Genomic DNA, 21,987 nt, shown 5'->3' with positions numbered 1-21,987 from the left:
GCAGAAAACTGTGATGGGCAGTCTGAGATATGGCTTTTTCTTTGCAACTCTGTCTAGAAGGTCAGCATACCGGAGTTGCCATTTCTAACTGACCCTAAACTTTTGAATGGTAGTGTATATATACTGTATACAGTGCCAGTCAAAATGTTGGACACACCTACTCATTCAAGGGTTTGTCTTTATTTTTACTATTTTCTATATTGAAGACATCAAAACTATTAAGTAACACATATGGAATCATGTAGTAACCAAAAAAGTGTTAAGCAAATCAAAATATATTTTATATTTGAGATTCTTCAAATAGCCACCCTTTGCCTTGATGACAGCTTTGCACACTCTTGGCATTCTCTCAACCAGCTTCATGAGGTAGTCACCTGGAATGGAAACAGGATGCACCTAAGCTAAATTTCAAGTATCATAGCAAAGGGTCTGAATACTAAATAAGGTATTTCTGTTTTTGATTTTTTTATAAATGTGCTAAAATTTCTAAAAACCTGTTTTTGCTTTGTCATTATGGGGAATTGGGTGTAGATTGATGAGGAAAAAATGATGTAATCAATTTTAGAATAAGGCTGTAACGTAACAAAATGTATATATACAGTGCATTCGGAAAGTATTCAGACCCCTTGACTTTTTCCACATTTTGCCATGTTACAGCCTTATTCTAAAATTGATTAAATAGTTTTTCCCCCTCATCAATCTACACACAATACCTCATAATGACAAAGCAAAAACTGGTTTTTAGAAATATTTGCAGCATTTCCTTCCAAAAAACTGAAATATCAGATTTACATAAGTATTCAGACCCTTTACTCAGTACTTTGTTGAAGCACCTTTGGCAGCGATTACAGCCTCGAGTCTTCTTGGGTATGAAACTACAAGCTTGGCACACCTGTATTTGGGGAGTTTGTCCCATTCTTCTCTGCAGATGTTCTCCATCTCTGTCAGGTTGGATGTGGAGCGTTGCCGCACAGCTATTTTCAGGTCTCTCCAGAGATGTTTGATCGGGTTCAAGTCTGGACTCTGGCTGGGCCACTCAAGGACATTCAGAGACTTGTCCCGAAGCCACTCATGCATTGTCTTGGCTGTGTGCTTAGGGTCGTTGTCCTGTTGGAAGGGGAACCTTCGCCCCAGTCTGAGGTCCTGAGCGCTCTGGAGCAGGTTTTCATCAAGGATCTTTCTGTACTTTGCTCCTTTCATCTTTTCCTCGATCCTGCTAGTCTCCCAGTCCCTGCTGCTTAAAAACATCCCCACAGCATGACTATGCCACCACCATGCTTCCCCGTAGGGATGGTGCCAGGTTTCTCCAGACGTGACACTTGTCATTCAGGCCAAAGAGTTCAATCTTGGTTTCATCAGACCAGAGAATCTTGTTTCTCATGGTCTGAGAGTCCTTTAGGTGCCTTTTGGCAAACTCCAAGCAGGTTGTCATGTGCATTTTACTGAGGAGTGGCTTCTGTCTGGCCACTCTACCATATAGGCCTGATTGGTGGAGTGTTGCAGAGATGGTTGGCCTTCTGGAAGGTTCTCCCATCTCCATAGAGGAACTCTAGAGCTCTGTCAGAGTGGCCATCGGGTTCTTGTTGATCTCCCTGACCAAGGCCCTTCTCCCCCGATTGCTCAGTTTGGCCGGGCGGCCAGCTCTAGGAAGAGTCTTGGTGTTTTTTGTTTCTGTTTTTTATTTTTAATACATTTGCAAAAATTTGTAAAACCCTGTTTTCACTTTGTCAGTATGGGGTATTGTGTGTAGATTAATGAGGAACATGTTTTATTTAATCAATTTTAGAATAAGGCTGTAATGTAAAAAAAAGTCAATTGGTCGAATGCACTGTTTACATATGTATTTTTTATTTTTTACTTATTCTGGGTGTCAACTTACTATTAAGAGAAATAATAGTAAAATACACCAGATGCCATTTAGAAATGTGGTTGTGCATCAGCTTTTCTCTTGTTATGCCAGTCACTGACAGCAATTAGCCTTGTCAGCTAAGAATTTTTTGATTGGTAGTTAGTCTAGTCAGTTATATAAATGTGTAGTAATCATGTCCGAATACCGACCGGACCTCCAGGGGGCCCTCTTTGATTTTCTTAGTCATTCTCAATCAGATATAATTTTAACATGCCATAAATCATTACAAAATGTGTAGAATTGCAGGAAATCTGTTTTAAAACTGCTAAATTGTCTCTCCATTCCATGGCAAAATGTGTAGAATTGCAGGAAAAAAGCTGGAAAACAGCAAAAAAAATCTCTACGGCCCATGGCAAAATGTGTAGAATTGCAGAAAACTTGCTTTAAAACTAAACATTTTCTCTCCACCGTCACCAGGGGGGGCACTAAAATGTTTTGTCTCGAGGTGGGGGCCCACCCAACCAAATCTCACTGAGGGCATGTCATGACAAATAATGTCCCCCAGCCAAATAGTGTCCCCCTCTGCGTCACAAAGGGATTCGATAAACTATTAGCGTCCGTTGCTATATCAACGGTGTGATGACCTAATGATTTGAAATGTTTAGATCATTACAGCCTAAATTACGTTATTTTCATCATCACTATGCAAACAAGGCTGATTTCCGCAACAATTTCGCTGTTTAAACAAGTTTTGTTTAGCTAATAAAATGAAAACATTACTTCAAACTACTTTTGGGTACCTTGTTAACGTTACAACATGAAATCCATGTCTTAAACGTTGCTACGTTTCAGAAACGGCGAAGAAGATGTGTGATCTGCTTGACACGTTAAAGTTATTTACCTTACAGATCACGAAGTCAGCTAATTTCCACTCCATTCATATGCAAATCTGGTTGATTCATACACTGGCTTGTCTGGCTGTCATGTTTTGAACCTGCCCTTATCTACACTGAAATAATTTAATTTCAGTAGTCTTCTATTATGATTCTTTTTTTTTTCATAAGTACAGAGTTTCGTCTGGAGGGAGAGGAGAGAAAGAGTTAAAGGATGAGAAGAGAGAAAAGAAGCAGAATCAAAGGACAGGTGCTGCGGCTAGTTCTTCCTGTCACTTGTCCTTGACAGGCAACCAGTCTCAGTCAGGGGTGGTGGGATGGAAAAGCAAACATAAAGGATACTTCCTTTTCAATAACATGGGCCTGGTTTTTAATATATATATATATTTTTACCCAGTTTAATTAAGGCCTTCAACCCCCTACTCTATATTTTTGGTGTTTGACCTGATGGGGCTTGGATAGGTGTACCAATATGGTGATGACTCAACCCTGCTGTGTAATGGACTCCGGGACACTTCTGCCATATTACGTACACAAATCTAGAACCTCCAGATATGCAAACACTAACTACAAACCAATGTCCAATTCCATACCAACCTAAAATTTGATTTGGAATTGGCACAAAATATGAATGGCTAGCGAGATGGGGTTAAGGACCAGTAAGGAACTGGGCAACTCAACAGTCAATTTTAGTCAATTGAAAATGTTACTTGCAATGAATATATTTAATATGCAAATGTTAAAATGTACAGCCAATTCGAGCCAGTTTCAAATATTTACCAGCAAACAAATGGAAAAATATACAAATATTTACATGCTTGTAAACGTTACCTGCAATACAAGACAGATACATGTGCTATATACAGTGGGGAGAACAAGTATTTGATATACTGCCGATTTTGCAGGTTTTCCTACATACAAAGCATGTAGAGGTCTGTAATTTTTATCATAGGTACACTTCAACTGTGAGAGACGGTATCTAAAACAAAAATCTAGAAAATCACATTGTATGATTTTTAAGTAATTAATTTGCATTTTATTGCATGACATAAGTATTGGATACATCAGAAAAGCAGAACTTAATATGTGGTACAGAAACCTTTGTTTGCAATTACAGAGATCATACATTTCCTGTAGGTCTTGACCAGGTTTGCACACACTGCAGCAGGGATTTTGGCCCACTCCTCCATACAGACCTTCTCCAGATCCTTCAGGTTTCGGGGCTCTCGCTGGGCAATACGGACTTTCAGCTCCCTCCAAAGATTTTCTATTGGGTTCAGGTCTGGAGACTGGCTAGGCCACTCCAGGACATTTACATTTTACATTTACGTCATTTAGCAGACGCTCTTATTCAGAGCGACTTACAAATAGGTGCATTCACCTTATAGCCAGTGGGATCACCACTTCACAATGTTTTTTTTATTTTTTTTATTATTATTTTTTTTTTTTGGGGTTTGGGTTGGGGTAAGGGGGGGGGGGGTTAGAAGGATTACTTTATCCTATCCCAGGTATTCCTTAAAGAGATGGGGTTTCAAATGTCTCCGGAAGGTGGTGAGTGACTCCGGCAGTCCTTCCCCGGGAGGAAGAGCAGCTCCGTCTTGCCAAGGTTCAGCTTGAGGTGGTGATCCGTCATCCATACTGATATGTCTGCCAGACATGTAGAAATGCGATTCGCCACCTGGTTATCAGAAGGGGGAAAGGAGAAGATTAGTTGTGTATCGTCAGCGTAGCAATGATAGGAGAGGCCATGTGAGGATATGACAGAGCCAAGTCACTTGGTGTATAGGGAGAATAGGAGAGGGCCTAGAACTGAGCCCTGGGGGACACCAGTGGTGAGAGCACGTGGTGCGGAGACAGCTTCTCGCCACGCCACTTGGTAGGAGCGACCGGTCAGGTAGGACGCAATCCAAGAGTGAGCCGCGCCGGAGATGCCCAGCTCGGAGAGGGTGGAGAGGAGGATCTGATGGTTCACAGTATTAAAGGCAGCAGACAGGTCTAGAAGGACAAGAGCAGAGGAGAGAGAGTTAGCTTTAGCAGTGCGGAGAGCCTCCGTGACACAGAGAAGAGCAGTCTCAGTTGAATGACCAGTCTTGAAACCTGACTGGTTTGGATCAAGAAGGTCATTCTGAGAGAGATAGCAAGAGAGTTGGCTAAAGACGGCACGCTCAATAGTTTTGGAGAGAAAAGAAAGAAGGGATACTGGTCTGTAGTTGTTGACATCAGAGGGATCGAGTGTTGGTTTTTTGAGAAGGGGTGCAACTCTCACTCTCTTGAAGACGGAAGGGACATAGCCAGCGGTCAAGGATGAGTTGATCAGCGAGGTGAGGTAAGGGAGAAGGTCACCGGAGATGGTCTGGAGAAGAGAGGAGGGGATAGGGTCAAGCGGGCAGGTTGTTGGGCGGCCTGCCATCACAAGTCGCAAGATTTTATCTGGAGAGAGAGGGGAGAAAGAAGTCAAAGCATAGGGTAGGGCAGTGTGAGCAGGACCAGCAGTGTCATTTGACTTAACAAACGAGGATCGGATGTCGTCAACCTTCTTTTCAAAATGGTTGACGAAGTCATCCACAGAGAGGGAGGGGGGGGGGGGGGAGGATTCAGCAGGGAGGAGAATGTGGCAAAGAGCTTCCTAGGGTTAGAGGCAGATGCTTGGAATTTAGAGTGGTAGAAAGTGGCCTTAGCAGCAGAAACACAGATGAAGAAAATGTAGAGAGGAGGGAGTGAAAAGATGCCAGGTCCGCAGGGAGTCTAGTTTTCTTCCATTTCCGCTCAGCTGCCCGGAGCTCTGTTCTGTGAGCTCGCAATGGGTCATCAAGCCACGGAGCTGGAGGGGAGGACCGAGCCGGCCGGGAGGATAGGGGACATAGAGAGTCAAAGGATGCAGAAAGGGAGGAGAGGAGGGTTGAGGAGGCAGAGTCAGGAGATTGGAGGGAGAAGGGTTGAGCAGAGGGAAAAGATGATAGGCTGGAAGAGGACAGAGTAGCGGGAGAGAGAGAGCGAAGGTTGCGACGGCGCATTACCATCTGTGTAGGGGCAGAGTGAGTAGTGTTGGAGGAGAGCGAGAGAGAAAAGGATACAAAGTAGTGGTCGGAGACATGGAGGGGAGTTGCAGTGAGATTAGTAGAAGAACAGCATCTAGTAAAGATGAGGTCAAGCGTATTGTCTGCCTTGTGAGTAGGGGGGGACGGTGAGAGGGTGAGGTCAAAAGAGGAGAGGAGTGGAAAGAAGGAGGCAGAGAGAAATGAGTCAAATGTAGACGTAGGGAGGTTGAAATCCCCCAGAACTGTGAGGGGTGAGCCATCCTCAGGAAAGGAACTTATCAAGGCGTCAAGCTCATTGATGAACTCTCCAAGGGAACCTGGAGGGCGATAGATGACAAGGATATTAAGCTTAAATGGGCTAGTGACTGTGACAGCATGGAATTCAAATGAGGAGATAGACAGATGGGTCAGGGGAAAAATTGAGAATGTCCACTTGGGAGAGATGAGGATTCCTGTGCCACCACCCCGCTGACCAGATGCTCTCGGGGTATGCGAGAACACATGGTCAGACGAGGAGAGAGCAGTAGGAGTAGCAGTGTTTTCAGTGGAAATCCATGTTTCCATCAGCGCCAAGAAGTCGAGGGACTGGAGGGTAGCATAGGCTGATATTAACGGCAGTTCCAGAGGCTGCCTGAGACCTGGAACTCCACGTGGGTGGTGCGTGTGTCAAGGGTTCTGATGCGACGGTGTGGTGGAATCAAGTGCAGGACACAGGAGCTCAGTCAAACTTGACTTTACTGGCAAAGCACAAAAATACACGGGTAAACTAACACGGAGGTAAACAATACGCAACAGTGCGTAAAATACAAAACCCGACTACGCACGAACAACAGTGCGACGGTAAACTAGCGTCTGTCCCAAACAGTCGAACACCAACAGACAGGAAAACAATCACACACAACACCTGACAAACACAACGAGAACTTATAGGACACTAATGACACTAAACGATAACAGGTGTACAATACCAGACCAGAACAAACGAACATAGAAACATACAACGGTGGCAGCTAGTATTCCGGAGACGACGAACGCCGAAGCCTGCCCGAGCAAGGAAGAGAGGCAGCCTCGGCCGAAACCGTGACAGTACCCCCCCCTTGACGCGCGGCTCCAGACGTGCGCCGACTCCGGCCTCGGGGACGACCAGGAGGACGCGGAGCAGGGTGCGTCGGGTGACCACGATGGAATTCCGTCAGGAGAGACGGGTCCAAAATGTCTCTCCTCGGCACCCAGCACCGTTCCTCCGGGCCGTACCCCTCCCACTCCACTAGATATTGGAGACCCCCCATCCGACGTCTCGAATCCAAGATGGACCGCACGGAGTACGCCGGTGCCCCCTCGATGTCCAATGGGGGCGGAGGAGTCTCCCTGATCTCATTTTCTTGGAGTGGGCCAGCTACCACCGGCCTGAGAAGAGACACATGGAACGAGGGGTTAATACTTTTATACTCAACAGTTAGTTGTAATCTGTAACACACCTCGTTCAATCTTCTCAGGACTTTAAATGGCCCTACAAACCGCCGACCCAGTTTCCGATAGGGCAGGCGGAGGGGCAGGTTTCTGGTAGAGAGCCAGACTCGATCACCAGCAGGTGGACGTGTGCAGCGTTCCATGTCTCCTCCGAGCGCCGCACCCACTCATCCACCGCAGGAGCCTCGATCTGGCTCTGCTGCCAAGGTGCCAGAACCGGCTGGTAACCTAACACACATTGGAAAGGGGTTAGGTTAGTGGAGGAATGGCGTAGGGAATTCTGGGCCATTTCGGCCCAGGGAACGTACCTTGCCCAATCCTCCGGCCGGTCCTGGCAGTATGTTCTAAGAAACCTACCCACATCCTGGTTCACACGTTCCACCTGCCCATTACTCTCCGGGTGGTAACCCGAGGTGAGGCTCACCGAGACCCCCAACCGCTCCATAAAAGCTCTCCAGACTCTGGAGGTAAATTGGGGACCTCGATCAGACACAATATCCTCGGGTACCCCGTAGTGCCGGAACACATGGGTGAATAGCGCTTCGGCGGTCTGCAGGGCAGTAGGAAGGCCCGGCAAAGGGAGCAAACGACAGGCCTTAGAAAACCGGTCCACAACGACCAGTATAGTGGTATTCCCCTGTGAAGGAGGAAGGTCAGTGATGAAATCCACCGAGAGGTGAGACCATGGTCGTTGTGGAACGGGCAGGGGTAGTAACTTACCCCTAGGCAGATGTCTAGGCGCCTTACACTGGGCGCACACCGAGCAGGAGGAAACATAAACCCTCACATCCCTCGCCAACGTGGGCCACCAGTACTTAGCACTAAGGCAGTGCACTGTCCGGCCGATACCAGGGTGTCCAGAGGAGGGTGACGTGTGAGCCCAATAGATCAATCGATCCCGAACCTCGAGCGGAACGTACCTCCGACCCTCCGGGCATTGAGGTGGACTAGGGTCGGTGCGTAACGCCCGCTCGAGTTCAGCATCGACCTCCCACACTACCGGTGCCACCAGACAAGACTCCGGCAGTATGGGAGTGGGCTCCACGGACCTCTCCTCTGTGTCATACCGCCGAGACAGTGCGTCTGCCTTACCGTTCTGTGACCCAGGGATGTACGTGATTTTAAATGTGAACCGGGTCAAAAACATATTCCACCGCGCCTGGCGAGGGTTCAGTCTCCTCGCTGCCCGGATGTACTCCAGGTTACGGTGGTCTGTCAAAATGAGGAAAGGGTGTTGAGCCCCCTCAAGCCAGTGCCTCCACACCTTTAGGGCCTGTACCACGGCTAACAGCTCCCTGTCCCCTACGTCATAATTTCGCTCCGCCGGACTGAGCTTCTTGGAATAAAAGGCACAGGGGCGGAGTTTAGGTGGCGTGCCGGACCGTTGCGAAAGCACGGCTCCTATACCGGCCTCTGACGCGTCCACCTCTACCTGAAATGGTAAAGAGGGATCCGGATGCGCCAGCACCGGAGCCGAGGTAAACAGGTCCTTCAGCCTCCCAAACGCCCTGTCCGCCTCGGCTGACCACTGCAGACGCACCGGACCCCCCTTCAAAAGAGACGTTATGGGAGCTGCCACCTGTCCAAAACCCCGGATAAACCTCCGGTAGTAATTCGCAAACCCCAAAAACTGCTGCACCTCCTTCACAGTGGTTGGCGTTTGCCAATTACGCACGGCTGACACCCGGTCTACCTCCATCTTCACCCCTGACGCAGACAACTGATAACCCAAAAAGGAGACCGACTCCTGGAAAAACAGACACTTCTCTGCCTTGACATACAGGTCGTGCTCCAACAGCCTCCGCAACACTCGGCGCACCAGGGCCACATGCTCGACTCGGGTAGACGAGTACACGAGAATGTCATCTATGTACACGACCACCCCCTGCCCCTGCATGTCCCTGAAGATCTCATCCACGAATGATTGGAAAACTGAAGGAGCGTTCATCAACCCGTATGGCATGACAAGATACTCGTAATGGCCCGAGGTGGTACTAAAGCCTGTCTTCCATTCATCGCCCCCCCTAATGCGCACCAAGTTGTAGGCGCTCCTGAGATCTAATTTAGTGAAGAAACGCGCCCCGTGCAATGACTCCGTCATGGTCTCAATCAGCGGGAGTGGATAACTGTACTTCACCGTGATCTGATTGAGACCACGGTAATCAATGCACGGGCGTAACCCACCATCCTTTTTCTTCACAAAAAAGAAACTCGAGGACGCAGGGGAAGTGGAGGGCCGTATGTATCCTTGTCTCAGAGATTCGTCTATGTAAGTCTCCATAGCTCTCTTCTCCTCCTGAGACAGAGGATACACATGGCTCCGTGGGAGCGCAGCTCCTGCCTGGAGGTCTATCGCACAATCTCCCTGCCTATGGGGAGGCAACTGCGTCGCCCTCGACTTACTGAACACAATAGCCAAATCCCCATACTCAGGGGGAACGTGCAATGCGGGCACCTGGTTTGGACTCTCCACCGAGGTAGCCCCTACGGAAACGCCTAAACATCGACCCACACACTGGGCAGACCACTCCATCAGAGCCCTCTCCTGCCACGAAATAGATGGGTTATGGGTACTCAACCAGGGCATGCCCAGCACCACCGGATACGCAGGCGAGTCGATCAGAAATAGCTGGATCATCTCCTGATGACCCCCCTGCGCACACATCCTAAGTGGCGCCGTGACCTCCCTGATCAAGCCCGCACCCAACGGACGGCTATCTAGGGCATGAACGGGGAAGGGGAGAAGGGGAATCCCTAAGGCTAAACAAAATTTCTTATCAAGAAAATTCCCAGCCGCGCCTGAATATACCAGCGCCTTATGCTGGGAATGAGGTGCTACCTGTGGAAAACGCACAGGTATACAGAAGTGTGCAACAGAGAGCTCTGGGTGAGTGGGGCGCCTACTCACCTGGAAGGACTCCCCAGTGCGGGGCCTGTCGTCTTCTCCCCTAGGAGGCCATCCCCAGCACCTAGCCGCGGTGTGTCCTCCCCGACCACAGTTGGTGCAGGAGATGGACCCCCTCGTACTCCAACCCCTCCTCTCTCTAGCGCCAGCGCCCCCGAGCTCCATGGGGCACGGCTTGGAGACGCTGGAGGGTGAAATGGACGGACCCTCCTCGGGACGTCCGCGGGTAGCTAGCAGGGTATCCAGCCTGATGGACATGTCGACTAACTGGTCGAACGAGAGGCTGGTGTCCCGACAGGCCAGCTCCCTACGGACGTCCTCACGTAGACTACAGCGGTAGTGATCGATGAGGGCCCGCTCATTCCACCCTGCATCCGCCGCTAGAGTACGGAATTCCAACGCAAACTCCTGGGCACTCCTCTTCCCCTGCCGGAGGCAGAACAGACGCTCCCCCGCTGCTTTCCCCTCCGTGGGATGGTCAAACACCGCCCTGAAGCGGCGGGAGAACTCAGCATACGTGATGGTGGTAGCGTCTATTCTCCTCCACTCGGCATTGGCCCATTCTAACGCCTTGCCGGAAAGGCAGGAGATCAGGGCGGACACGCTCTCGAGTCCCGAGGGCGCCGGGTGCACGGTGGCCAGGTAAAGCTACATCTGGAGAAGGAAGCCCTGACACCCGGCAGCGGTCCCATCGTAGGCCCTCGGGAGCGAGAGTCGAACTCCTCTGGGTTCCGGAGCGGGAATGGGCTGACTTGCCGATGGTGAGGGCAGGGAAGATGGCGTTGGGGGTGTCCCTCGGGTCTCCCAGCGTTGGAGGGTGGTGATCACCTCCTGCAGGGCGGACCCCATCCGCAGGATCTGGTCATTCTGCTCCCGGACCCTGTCTTCCAACGTCTCCTGTGCTGCTGCGGCTCCTGCTGATTCCATTCGAAAGGGTGTGTGATTCTGTCAAGGGTTCTGATGCGACGGTGTGGTGGAATCAAGTGCAGGACACAGGAGCTCAGTCAAACTTGACTTTACTGGCAAAGCACAAAAATACACGGGTAAACTAACCCGGAGGTAAACAATACGCAACAGTGCGTAAAATACAAAACCCGACTACGCACGAACAACAGTGCGACGGTGAAATTGGGGCTGTCCCAAACAGTCGAACACCAACAGACAGGAAAACAATCACACACAACACCTGACAAACACAACGAGAACTTATAGGACACTAATGACACTAAACGATAACAGGTGTACAATACCAGACCAGAACAAACGAACATAGAAACATACAACGGTGGCAGCTAGTATTCCGGAGACGACGAACGCCGAAGCCTGCCCGAGCAAGGAAGAGAGGCAGCCTCGGCCGAAACCGTGACAGCGTGCAGGGACCACCAGGTTAGAGAGGCAGCAGCCACGCGGTGTGAGGCGTTTGTGTAGCCTGTGCGGAGAGGAGAGAACAGGGATAGGCAGAGGCATAGTTGACAGGCTGCAGCAGATGGCTACAATAATGCAGAGGAGATCGGAATGAAATGAACTAAACATCTGGGAAAGGAGAGAGCGGGGCCTCCCTCACCACAACTCCCAAATATAACTCTCCCAACTTCCACCTCAGAAACTATAATTGTTGTAAACTACAGCGGTTCAATGTTTTCTAGGAATAGACTAACTTAGTTTATTCAGCTAGCTAACTAGGTGCAGTATTATTCCGTGAAAATCGTCCGGGCACTTAGTCATAAGATGCCACAGCCAGCTAGCATGCCGGACTCCAACAACACGGTTTAGCGCCAATACTCGGCCACAACAAACCACCAGTGTATCAACACGCAAGCAGATCGTTCATGTCTGTGTCTAACGTTGTGGGTTAGTCCCGACAGCTTGAGCGAGTCCGTCGTCAACTTATTCAGCCAGTTAGTTAGCTAGAATAGTTAGCAAACTAGCTAGCCATTGCTTTCAAACAAAGAAGAACCCCTCCTTTCACGGCACGAACACACAGAGAGAGCCAAACTAACGTTAACTAGTCACCCATGTCCCGAATTCCTTGAACGACTCGGGCTGTCAATATGTAAAAAACAAAACACAAATGTAGGTTATGACTTACCCCTAGCAGCTACTGTTAGCTAGCCAAGTGCAAAGCTAGCCACTGAATTGACAGTTCGCGTCTGTTCGCTCGGTCGTTCCAGCTATTGTTTACTAGTAGCTATCCAGGTAGCAACAAGCTAGCTAAATTTCAAGCACAGTAGCCACTTGCTACCTAACGTTAACGGTTCAGACAATGAGGTTAGAAAACAGCTGAATGGTAGGCAATTATTGTATGTAATTATTGTAGGCACTCTCAGGCGTGAAACAACTATACCGTTGCTAATAGCTACTCGCAAGCTAGTCCAGGTGGTGGGTTAGCTAGCTAGCTTCGTGCTACACCGGGCACCGCCAAATACAATACTAACCTACAATAATTACATACAAAAACCCACATGGACCTTGAGATACCTACATACAAGGACCTTGAGATGCTTCTTACGGAGCCACTCCTTAGTTGCCCTGGCTGTGTGTTTCGGGTCGTTGTCATGCTGGAAGACCCAGCCACGACCCATCTTCAATGCTCTTACTGAGGGAAGGAGGTTGTTGGCCAAGATCTCGCGATACATGGCCCCATCCATCCTCCCCTCAATACGGTGCAGTCGTCCTGCCCCCTTTGCAGAAAAGCATCCCCAAAGAATGATGTTTCCACCTCCATGCTTCACGGTTGGGATGGTGTTCTTGGGGTTGTACTCATCCTTCTTCTTCCTCCAAACAGGACGAGTGGAGTTTAGACCAAAAAGCTCTATTTTTGTCTCATCAGACCACATGACCTTCTCCCATTCCTCCTCTGGATCATCCAGATGGTCATTGGCAAACTTCAGATGGGCCTGGACATGCGCTGGCTTGAGCAGGGGGACCTTGCGTGCGCTGCAGGATTTTAATCCATGACGGCATAATGTGTTACTAATGGTTTTCTTTGAGACTGTGGTCCCAGCTCTCTTCAGGTCATTGACCAGGTCCTGCCGTGTAGTTCTGTGCTGATCCCTCACCTTCCTCATGATCATTGATGCCCCACGAGGTGAGATCTTGCATGGAGCCCCAGACCGAGGGTGATTGACCGTCATCTTGAACTTCTTCCATTTTCTAATAATTGCGCCAACAGTTGTTGCCTTCTCACCAAGCTGCTTGCCTATTGTCCTGTAACCCATCCCAGCCTTGTGCAGGTCTACAATTTTATCCCTGATGTCCTTACGCAGCTCTCTGGTCTTGGCCATTGTGGAGAGGTTGGAGTCTGTTTGATTGAGTGTGTGGACAGGTGTCTTTTATTCAGGTAACGAGTTCAAACAGGTGCAGTTAATACAGGTAATGAGTGGAGAACAGGAGGGCTTCTTAAAGGAAAACTAACAGGTCTGTGAGAGCCGGAATTCTTACTGGTTGGTAGGTGATCAAATACTTATGTCATGCAATAAAATGCAAATTAATTACTTAAAAATCATACAATGTGATTTTCTGGATTTTTGTTTTAGATTCCATCTCTCACAGTTGAAGTGTACCTATGATAAAAATTACAGACCTCTACATGTTTTGTAAGTAGGAAAACCTGCAAAATCGGCAGTGTATCAAATACTTGTTCTCCCCACTGTACGTACCAACCAACTTACCAACTTCACAGCCAACGTCTGCAAGAAAACACATCTTTATACAAATTAATAACAATATTACAACAGGTTATTAAGGTTATTTACAATAACATTAAATGTATAACAAGATGCAATGTAGTAAAATACCTACCGTCCTGACCCCCGGCCAAGCAGTGAAAACACGGGTGGGGAAAACATCACACAAAACAGATGACGGACGATGGACACGATGGACAGACAAAATCACGCACATTGACAACATGAGACTAACAAGACACATGAAAATGCTTGCCGCAACTCCTGCACTGGGCCACCTCCTTACCTTCTCTCACGTATTTCCAACAGAAGGCGTGGATGCTGACCTCTGTTGTGTAGGGTGTGGACAGCTTGGGAGGCCTGGACCCAGGACGGGGACTGGAATCGGGACTGGGAAATGGTGCCAGGCGCCCAGCCTGAAAACAAGAGAAAATATGTTATCTCATGGATTTCTGATGGTATCGTGCCATGGAGGGTTCCTCATCTCTGCAGAGAGTAAGACTGTTTGTTTGAAATAGCAGACATCTCACAATCTGTACCCCCTTTCTGCTGCTGGACTGCCGGCCACTCCACAGTCACAGAGGTCCCTGGATAAGAGAGAGGTGAGTTGTGAGAGAAACTCTGAGGTGGTGTCATGACCACTGGAGTCATACACCTTAACAGTACCTACCTGGCAGTGAAGGTTACTTACCGTGACCCAGTGGTTAGCCTTGAGCTTGACTACCTGGACAAACCCCTGGGCCAGTGTTGGTACTGCTGACAGCATGTCGATGCCGCCCACCACGAGCGTTCTCCTACTTCTGCATGCTGCACCTGCAAAAGCACTTGAGCATGATCAATTGTCAAATTGTCAAACCAGGAGTGTGATGGAAGAATGACCCCCCGAAGGTCCTCCATCCGGCCACAGAGAACAGCTGGCCTTACCTGCCCCTGTTGGACACTAGTGATGAGAACCTCACTAGTGTCTTCTAGTCCAGTGACTGGACTTACCTGCCTCTGTTCCTCCAGTCTGACTCAAGCCACCTGTGAGAACATTTGATGGATTAGTGCAGTGTTATGAAGGGGAGATATGTACTTTCCAACCGTTTTTGAAAGTATAGCCTACCTCAAGCTGGTCCCCTTCCGACTCAGAGCACAGAGAATCGGACTTATCCGAACTCACTGGCTCTGGTGGATGGGATACCTCCTGGGTGGCTCAGACAGTTGATGGTCCTAAAGTCATTTGGAGAGGTAAATTGAAGAGGTACATTTTTATGAGCTCAGCATAACTACCATTTCTTGCTTTCTCAGATGTCAACCAAAGCTTAACATACTTTGTCTCGTGGGCTTCACCGAAGTGTAGGGCATCATTGCTTTCAGTGGTTGACCGTCCAACTGCTCCAACTGGAGAAGATGGTTGGCTTCCACCGAGGTAACCCTTATGAAGACATAAAGAGAAAAATGTCAGTGTTATGAAAACTAAAACTAGCTTCCGGTTATTTTGTGTGCAAATTCAAATAGTTATTATCTGAGATTTATTATATTCACCTTAACGAATGATGACCCCAGCTAGGAGCGAAAGAACAATGAGGTTTCCCAGGTCTCGCCTTCCTTTCGTCCTTCTTCCAAACCAAGTCATTCGCTCGGATATCGAAGCACTTGGTCCCCTTCTTGATTCTCCTCCGGTAGCTCTCCTTCTGCTTATCCTGCGCCTTGTCGATGTTCAGTCTCACCTTGATTGATAATAGAAATAAAATACATCTCTTACATATCTCTTGGACAGCCAGAAAATAAATTAACAGCAGACAATAATATTTACCTGGTCAAAAAACTCCATGTCCTTCTCAACCCGTGCCTGAACGTGGTCCTCGAAGGCATTCTGATCTGGTTCGACAACTTCCACCACATCTGGTGGAGTTCAGTGATCTGAAAGTATGTTATTCAAAAATAGCAATAGACAAACAATAACACATTAAGTCAATCACAAATTGTAATGACTGCAGTATATGTAATAATGTGATATAATTGTATATACAATTGCATTGTTTACCTCAGTCAACAGCTGCGGCTCCCGTCCGTACAGCAGGCGATAGGGCGAGTACTTGGTTGAGGCCTGGAAACTGCTGTTGTGTGCAAAGAGAATTACCTTCAGGTTGTCCTCCAACCGTTCCTGGTACCCGTCAAGGGACTTTCCCATGGCAGTCTTGAGGGTCTGGCTGGTCCGTTCATCCAAACCTGGAGGAAGGGGTAGGAAAGGGATATCTATTGACAATATAAGATATTGAAATCTGTCTGATTATATACCATGGAAAAACAATAAAAACGTATTGTAAAAAACAAAAACAAAACTTTGGTCTGTGGATGATATGCAGCGGAGACCCGGTGCTTCACCCCCCCAGTCCTCGAACAAGGCTTTGTTGGTCTAAAGAAAATCGCACATCAGTAAATAAACTTGCCTATTTATATAGTTGGTGACAGACTATAGCCTATAATATTATTATGTTCCAGAGTTCACGATCTCGGTCACTCAAGATGACCTCAGGAGCACCGTGGGTGTTGAAGATGTCCATCATCGCCTTGGAGGCTTTTTTTGGTTCCAAGCACCCTTTTTAATGGGTTACAGAAGGGAATGAAGAGTTAAGCACATTCTCTTCCTTTACTGACCTTAATGGGTATTGCCTCCACCCACTTGGTGAAGTAATCGGTCGCCGTCAGACACCAGCGGTTGCCATTCCTGGATTTCGTGAAGGGTCCAATGAGGATCACCCCTAACATTTAAAGTGTTAGAGAGAAGATTATTTTATTCTTACCTGTATCTGTGTCATACAGTATGCAGTTTTCATATTTGTAAGGATACTGACACAAACATAAAATAATATTGAACTCTGCTGTGGTCAAATAGAGCAACCATTAAAAAACTACTTATCAATGCAAAATTTGAATTGTGACACACTTACCGATCATGTGCCATGGTGAAACAACTTTGATGTGCTTCAACTCCGGCTCCACAGTCTTCACCCTCTCAAACTTCTGGCAGGCTAGACAGGTACTGACCTATAAGCACAAAGTGACAAATTGAAACACTGTGTGCGCTCTGATATGACATTCATTGAAATCATAATAATTTCAGATATAATAGCATGTGATTGATAAACAAAATGTTATTTCACTTGCCCAGCTGTCCACATCCTTGACAATCCCACGCCAGAAGAAGCGTAGGTTGATTTTGGCAACCATGCGCTTAAATGTCCGGCATGCATCTCTGTCAGCACGGCCTCCTTTTCCTCCTTAGTGAAAATCACCCTCCTGTGTGGCTGGCCATCCTTCCCCTGTAGGTACATGTGATTGCCTAACAAGTTGGAAAATTTGCACTGCTGTCTTTCTCTTTCTGTTTCTCTCGCTCTCCATCTCTCTCTGACTTTCACTCTCTTCCCACCTCTCTCTCTCCCTCTGTCACTTTCTTTCTCAATTTCTTCCTCTCTCTCTTTCTGTATGGGTCTCTCTCTGTCTACCGAAGACACCTAGTTAAGGGCAGTTGGAGTTACCATAATTGCTTACACCTATCCATTTGATTGATCAGGGTTAACTTATAGCTAGATACCTCAATGTGACAGACATATAACTAAATGTATAGCTAGCGACATGTAGATGACCAACTAACGTTAGCTAGATGGAAAATGGTTGTTAAATGGTTGTACATAACTGGAAGGATTTATCTAACAGTAACAGTAATAGAAATTAACTGCTTAACGTTACCCTGAATTGTGAATTTCTCTGCCCCCCCTACGAATGTTGCGCCTCTTGTCGCGATCAGTGGTGCCTTCATAGTACTTTGCCTGGTGTGGAAAGATAAAATAGAATCTCCTCGAGGGATGCCATTAAAGTGCAAGCTACATACAAACAGAAAGCAGTTACAATAACAGTTAGCTAGCTAGATAACATTAGCTAAATAAAACTGTTTGGCTAGCTGAGGTAAATAATTAGCTAGCAATGTCAATATAAAATCAATCTAAAAACAGCTTAAATTATTTCTTCCTATTTAACAATATTTTCTTATATAAAGACAAATATATCGTTAAAAAAAGTGTTCTCTTTGCAGTCTTTTCGGTCCTTTGAAGCAGCAGGTAGTCAGCAGGTTGTCACCGTCAAAAACACTGTCCTTGGAGAGCAAATCTGAGGTAATAATTTTGTGAGGCCTGAGCGAGCACTTCTGAGGTGAAATAGAACAAGAACTGCCGGCGTCCTCCTTCCTTCTCGACCGCTACCAGGTAAAATAGAGCCAAGCAACCAGCATAGCAACGGACGCTTTGGTTCGTTATGTAATCCGGTGAGAATTTTATAAGTTCTAGCAACAGCCCTAGCAACAGAAGCTAGAACTCATCGAATCCCATTGTGATGCAGAGGGGGACACTATTTGGCTGGGGGACACTATTTGGCATGACAGACCCCCAAAAGGGACACTACACTTTTACGGCTGAAAATGTACTTGGCATTCATGGACGCTTTTGTGTGCTATGTTTGAAATCCTTTGTAAAGAGTATGGGCATACTGTAAGTGTGTTTGTGTATATGTTTGTGTTTGTATATTACAGTACACTTCCCAAGATCATATAGGTTTGCATCATATTATAGCCTAGAGAATAGCTCTCACAATAACTGTATGGGCTTTCACTCCCAACACAATGTGACACATTACTGTCCATGCAGCAACACTGTCACAATATCACTGTGCTGCTTTACTTACTGACAAAAGTTTTCTTTCTACTCAGCTATCACCTAAACCAAAAGAGGAGAGGAGACAGAAATAGATCAGGTTGAAGGCTAGTAATTTTATAGCTCCTTGAGTAAACTCTTCGGTATTGTATTAGAGGACAGTGATTTATTGGATGTGCTAGAATGCATCGTGTCTGGGCCAGTTAAAGCCAATGGAGGAGGGTGACAGAATAAGGACACTGTGTATCGTTGCCTCTCAAGTCCTGTCAGGCCGTCAACTCACCTGGAGAGAAGTGAAACCGATACATGTCTGCAGTCTATGTGAAAAAAAGAAAGGCGAGAGGGGGGAAATACTCAGATTGCTTGGCTTCACAACTCGGAGACAATGGAGTCACCCTCACAAAGAATGACAGGCGTTTAGAGGGACCTGCTCTTGGCCCTGCAGGATGGTTTTTCATGGGTAAAAAAAATTGATCAATCTGATTTCTACTCTAACTCCAACTTTTTCCTCTCGTCTTTTCTCCGGACTGCTTGACTTGACAATGATACTGAGCGTGCTGTGGAGTAAAGTGTGGCATGGAGCTACTGTACAGTGTGTTCAGTGATAAATTACCTGCATTCTGGTTCCTGGGGTGGGTGGGCCGAGCCTCAGGAGGTGTCCACCTCCACAGGTGGAAGAGGAGAGAATGAGGAGAGATGGAAAGAAAAAAGGAGCAAGAAAGGAGGAGATATGCCATCTGCTCCATCACGTCACCTTGCTACCCTCCACCTTCTGCTGTGTGTAAAGGAGGGGCTGTGGTGACCTTCTTGCCCATCCTCAAGCTGTCTTCAACTCCCATTCTCTACCCTCCCTCTCAGCCCACTGTCTGGTCTGGCAGCTGCGCCCCTACAAATGTCCTGATAGGCCCACCGCCTTCTGGAGATGGTAATTAGGCAGAGATGCTAATTTTTTCGCTCTTTGAATAGAGGGCCAATCGTTTAACCCCTTCCAAACCCCCCTGTTGACCTGCTATATTTTTAGACATCACCTCGTTTCACACCATGGTAAACACCTTCGCTGTGAACCTTGGGGGCAAGACCACAATTTGACTATGTCTCCAGTTCAGAGCAGTTTTAGAGTTGATTCATGTGAAAATCGAGCCATTAGCATGTCGGACCAGCAAGGCATTTACAAAGGTGCATTTAGGCTACACAACTGTGTCTGTGAGTAAGTGCATAATGTTTATCAGAGCATGTGAGTGTCTGAATCAGCAATGCTCTGGTAGTTTCTCGCAGGCCAACAATGTCCATGATGTGTCCTATGAGTAGTATGCTTCCTGACATACAGTATGTGGATCCTGCATCAGGCTCAACCTCTTTCCACAGGTCATTCTTCCATCATGTATGATTGGCTGAGATTCTCTTTGGACCCTTTCTCTCTGTTCTGCCTGTGTTCCACGGATCTGAAGTAGAGACACTTGTGCCAAGACACACTAAAATAAAAACAATCAAACAACAATTGTAAATATTGTAACACTAAGTGAAAATAAACACCCATTTTGTTAGGACATCTATACTCAGAGTCAGTTTAGTTTAAGTTAACTTAAAATGTGATGGTGATAATTAGGCAAGAGAAGACAGTTACCAGCATAAAGAATATTCCCTGGCACTGACGAAGATGGCGACTAGCTCTTAGGAAACTTTGCGGTATTTAAAAAAAAAAGTATTATTATTTACATTATTATCTCAGAAAGTGTTTTGTATCATTACATACAGCCGGGAAAAACTATTGGATATCAGAGCGGCGGTAACTCACCAGCATTACGACCAGGAATACAACTTTCCAGAAGCAGATCCTTTGTTTGCTCTCCCCAGGGCAATTTAACTGATTCCAGCGGCTGACCCAAAACATTGCCGGCGGAGGAGAGGTACTCGGAGCGGCCTGCTGGTTCGACTTAGGAGGCGCGCACACCACCCACCGCTTCCAAGTATACTACTTGCTAATGTTCAGTCTTTGGATAACAAAGTCGACGAGCTCAGGGCAAGGATTTCTTTCCAGAGAGACATCAGGGCCTGTAACATACTTTGTTTCACGGAAACATGGCTCTCTGGGGATATTCTGTCGAAATCGGTCCAACCAGATGGGTTCTCAGTTCACTGCGCAGACAGAAATAAATATCTCTCCGGGAAGCAGAAGGGCGGAGGTGTGTGTTTCATGATTAACGACTCATGGTGTAATTGTATTAACATACAGGAACTCAAGCCCTTTTGTTCACCCAACCTAGAATACATCACAATCAAATGCCGACCGTATTATCTCCCAAGAGAATTTTCTTCGGTTATAGTCACGGCCGTGTATATCCCCCCTCAAGCCAATACCACGACGGCCCTCAAAGAACCTCAGCTGACTCGACAGGTTCCCATGCCTCAGTTGTCTTGACAGGTTCCCATGCCTCAGCTGGCTCTACAGGTTCCACGCCTCAGCAGAAGCGACTCGGTCCCGGGTCTCAGGAGAAGCGACTGTTCCGCCCCTGGTCCTCGGGACCATCCCTCTGGTCGGCGTCGTCCTGCAGGTAAGAGGGGGACACGGAGAGCAGGTAGCTGACTGGTGGTGGCTATTCAGCAGCCTGATGGTCTGGGGGTAGAAGCTATTGGCGAGTCTTACAGTTTTTGCCATGATGCGCTCATACTTCCCACTTCTGAGTGATGGAAATGGGGAGAACAGTCCATGGCTTGGGTGGCTGGGGTCCCTGATGATCTTCTTGGCCTTCCTGCAACACCTGGCGTTGTAGATGTCCTAGTGTTGAGCAATCAACCGACATTTCGGTTAGATTATTTGAATTCCATTTCGTTCCTTTTTTTTCTGTGAGCTCAATGTGCAGTTTCTGTAGAGATAAATCAGATCAAGCCTGTATTCTACATAGTTTAGCAAAGAAAACCTAGTATTTAATTACAATGACCATAAACGTGCCCGTTTAAACTTGTCCGGTCTGTGTGGAGCAGACACGGAGACTGAGAGAAGAGAGAACACGTGATCGAGAGGGATAGAAAGCAGTTTCTTCGTGAGCCTGAAAATACATGTTCTTAGTGATTGATAGTTGGTATTCAGCAGTCAAAAAAGTATGCCTTATTTACTTTGAATAACTATTAATAAAATAGTAATTTTGTCAGACTGCATAGGCAGCAGCTCTATAGAGATGAGATGATGACTTGGAATGAAATAATAAAGTCATCAAATAAAACAAAGTAATGTGAATAAATGATGGTTAATAAGTGATAAGCAGTAATGGGCAATCACTACCATCATGGGACTTTTATTAATTGTTTTATTCTGTGTTACAGCATTCAACCCACATAATGCATAGTGCATTTAATGTAAAAAATATATTTAATTGAAACCGAAGTCGAAACAGTGATTAATTATTTTATCATCGAACCGAAACCAAACCGACCTCAAAAAGCACTAATCGCTCAGC

This window comes from Coregonus lavaretus (assembly GCF_964263955.1).
Source record: "Coregonus lavaretus genome assembly, chromosome: 1".
NCBI lineage: Eukaryota > Metazoa > Chordata > Actinopteri > Salmoniformes > Salmonidae > Coregonus > Coregonus lavaretus.
Note: the sequence above shows the minus strand (reverse complement) of the source record.